Source organism: Mandrillus leucophaeus, unplaced genomic scaffold (assembly GCF_000951045.1).
Source record: "Mandrillus leucophaeus isolate KB7577 unplaced genomic scaffold, Mleu.le_1.0 Scaffold393, whole genome shotgun sequence".
In the NCBI taxonomy this organism is placed as follows: domain Eukaryota; kingdom Metazoa; phylum Chordata; class Mammalia; order Primates; family Cercopithecidae; genus Mandrillus; species Mandrillus leucophaeus.
The window spans coordinates 1,731,051-1,735,321 of NW_012104176.1; positions in this window are offsets into that span (position 1 = coordinate 1,731,051).

A 4,271-nucleotide genomic window follows, 5' to 3' on the forward strand; every position below is an offset into this window, starting at 1 on the left:
ATGGAAAGAAAATCAGAAAGGCTGGAAAAGAAGAAATTAAGAAATCACCCAGTTTATGCAAGGTAATGCAAAGCGGGTACTAGAGGTTTAGGAATGACAAACGACTGATTGCCAGAATGGAAGACAAAAGCAACCTTGATAACATTATTCTGAATTGCTGATGAAAAAGCTATATACAGTCAGTGACATCCACTACCAGAGCATTCTTAAATGACTTCCTGTACTGATGTTGCCGGAGTGTTAGGAAGAAGACTAATGCATGGTTCAGCCTCTAATTCCGCACCTCGAACCACAGGGCACTTGGGCATATCTTTGTGCCTTTCTGAAGATCAGAGCTAGGACACTCTAAGTCTTTGCCAAGTCCATCTCCATCATTTAGCAGATAAGGAAACTAAATTTTATGAGATGAAATGACTTCGCTTAAATCACAATGGTCATGAATTGTAAAACTGAGCACTTCACTGCTCTTCAGGATGCTGGGGAAGCTACTGCAGCAAAGGATTCCTAAAACTGACTTAATTAACACTTTGGGGCAGGGAGGTCACAATGCCACCCAGAGACTCTGCTACCCTTATCACATGGTTTCCAAAGACATGGTTTCTCATTTTCATCATGTCTAGCCAGAGAGAAGTAACAATATTGACCCTTGCTGAACCCTGTGATTCTGGAAAACAGTGAAGATTAAGAAATCCCCTCATCCTTTTGTGTCCTGGTACACAAACAATGACTCTTTTTCATATACGTTAGATAACATGCATGAATTCCCCCTTGTTTACTTAGGAAAAGGTTAGACCTAAACTCAAAATTCCAATTCTATGACTCATAAAGAATTATCTGAACTGCTTATCACTATGATTATTTGGAACTAAATGTTTGCTAATCAAACTCTGGTGAAGTTTCTCTTCTCCTCCCAGGTCCTGAATTCTTACCAAACCTTAGCCTGAGCTGGTATAGACCCCTGCTTAAAAGTTCTTCCTGAGAAGAGGCTGTTCTCAGAGTGAAAATGTCCTGTGGTCTGCCATGGGACTGCACAACCCTTACATTCCACATCAGCTCTTCGTAGCCTCCTTCCCTCCCCTTAATAAAGGAGGAGCTCCTGTTTTCTTAACCTCTGAGACATTGCTGATCTTATGGTCAGAACATGATTCTCACTACAATATCCATTTTCTCTTCCACTTCTTCCCTTTTCAAATAAAGCCTCTCCTTACTAAATCCAGTTTTTTTTCCTTAATTTGGCAGAAAAAATATCAACAACAACAACCACCACAAAAATACCTAGAAGTTTGAACATTGTCTTTGAACCACACTCCATCAACAAGGGGACTCAGATACTGGTCTTCTCTGTATTTGTTCTAGGATCAGTGCCAAATTATACGCTTTGCACTTCCTTGTGTGTTAGTCTCCTCATTTAAAATAATGATAAAAACAGAACTTGCCTCATAGAGTTTTGGGGAAATAATAAATGAGGAAATGCAGGTAGAGTGCTTAGTACATCATCCTCACATAGTAATAAACAAATGACAGCCTATCGCATATGAGAATAATGCCCAGCATTTTTGACACCTATTACCTTTTAAAATTCTCACAATAACATTATAACAATATTTAAAAGTTGGATTACTGTTATCGTTTTACAGAAGAGGAATTGGAAACTCACTAAGATTCAGAAAATAGTTTTTCTGACTATAATTCCTATCTCTTTCATCTCCATGTTAAATCGTGCATTTCCTTAACTTCTAGAGCATATTAAATGATTACAATTCCCTGAGTTTAACAGAAAAACTACCTTTTGTATTACTGAATCACTTTGCTCCAGTGAAATGCAAAGATATGCGTCTCCAATAATACATACAAAAGAAAGAAAAGTCTTACTTATTTTTCTCAAAATAAGTCATGGAGAAACAAGAGTCCAAGTAGAAAATGCCATTGAAAATTTGAAATCTGTTTCATCTGGTTGGCCAGATCAAAGCCCATGGCATGCAACAATCAATAAAGATGTGCTGAACTACTGAATGGAAAGAAAAAAACATGGCAACACTCCTGGGGAAATGCCAATCAAATGAGACCACCGAATAGAAACGTAGGAAATGACGTCAATCCCATTACATGTAAACGCAAAGACATACTTCTGTTTTGTTGTTGGATTAATGATGACTACAGACATTGTCTAGAATTCCTATTCTGTTCTTATCTACTTCCATTGCATCTCACCGGAAGTAAATAACAACATATTAAAATGGTTAAATGATGTGTTTGGGGCTGCTTTTAATCTGAGTTTAAAGAGAAAGCTCAGTAATTAGTATTTTCAGAAATTTAAAAATCAAACTTCAGCTATTATAAAAAAGTTTCATATTTCAAACTCTCAATATGTTATGAGGCTCCTTCATGATATCTTTAGGATCATGATAAGATTGTGGCTCTAGAACATTAAACATAAACTGAAAAGAGAGAACATGATGGTTTTAATAGTGGAAAATATTTCTCATTAACTGCGTGCTTGTCCTTGATCTGCATTATTAGACTATAAGATTCTGAGGACAGAAACAAATTCTTATTCATGTCTGTCTCCATCTGTCCATCCACCTGTTCATCCATCCATCCATCCATCCATCCATCCACCCACCATTTATAGAACCTCTATTGTATTCTTGACATTGCTTGAATGGAACACAAGATGAGAACACATTTTTTTTCTTTTCAAATGCCACAGTCCACTTGAGGACACAGTTATATACAACTTATGGTGATAGACTCAAACTATGAAAAGTGTCCTAGGAAAAATGAGGTAAATGTTTAGATAAAATAATTAATTATGACTAAAAGATTATATAAGGCTAGTACTTAGTAGAGTGGGTTATATGGTGCTCACAAATAACAAATACTGAATAAGTGAGTGAATAAATTGGACAATAAAATCCACACTTGATCATGGTGTTTATTTCAGGCTTGACTGAATTATTCATATTTGGCATTGAGAAGGAATCTTAAACCAGATGATTTCTAGGTCTATGAAGAAAGCCAATTCAATTCAACAGAATTTGCTTTCATAAGGTCCTTGTGTATAATACTTAATTGGTTCTCCTGGAATGTGACAGATGGTGAACCCTGCCTGTCCAGTCCAAGATGAAATGACCAGGAACCTTGTGCACATACCTGAGGTTGTTAAGGATCTATGTGGCTGGAAAGCAAATAACTCTGCATTAAGTTCCTGAAGCACACTTTCCCCTCTGAGCCTTTTCATAGATTGGCTCTCTTATTCAATAAGCCTACAGACATGTATCTACATACATGCCATACACACAACTTGAAATCAATTTCTACAGGAAGTTTCTTCGATTATCCCAATACTACAGAAGGCACTTCTACATGCTACCCTGTACTTTCTCTATTATGATATTGATGACAGTGTTCTACTTTATGTTTAATTTTCTTGATTATAATTTCTATGCAAGCAGAGAGTGAGTCATATTCACCATTATATCCCCATTGCCTAGCATAAGTCCTGGCATATAGTCACAGGACAATACTTATTCAGTAAAAAATTATGAGTTTAATGCATTACTACACTAATATTCTCAAAGCAGAGCTCTGATCATATTATACTTCCAGTCCGAAACTTGCCCCTGAATGCCAAATGAAGTTTAAACTGCTTAGAGTAGTAGTGTAGGTCTTCTACAATCTAGTCCTTACCCATATTATTGCTAAATCATATGTCAAAAATTTCAGCAACATTGACATTCTGGATATACCCTCAGTTCAATAGCGTTGCACATCAAAAATTTCCCTGAGCCTCATAACACTGTCTGTTTCAACTCTGCCCATCTTTAAAACCAGCTGAACTCCTCTAAGGAGATGTCCCTAATCCTTTCCTCCTCCAACTCTACCCTAGCTCTGAGAATTATTTTCTTTCTTCTGCCTATCCATAGCTTTAAATATACTTGTGTTACAGTGTTTACCACAAACTACCATGAACTATATTTGGCTTTTTAATGGATGCTTCATCTCCCTTTTCAGACTGTGAGTTCCTGGAGGGCAGGAGCTATATCTTATTCACCCTTATCATTATCACAGTGAAAAATGAATACAATTTTATCACTATGCAAAAGGAGAAAGAACTTTCCAAGTAGATAGAATTTATGATACCTTTTGATTCATTGTTGAAATGGCCATACATTAATGTATAATAAAATATTTTAACCCATCTTAAATTTATTGAATGTCTCTACATGTAGCTGTTCCTTCTTCAAACAGACTCCAGAAATGTAGGTAAT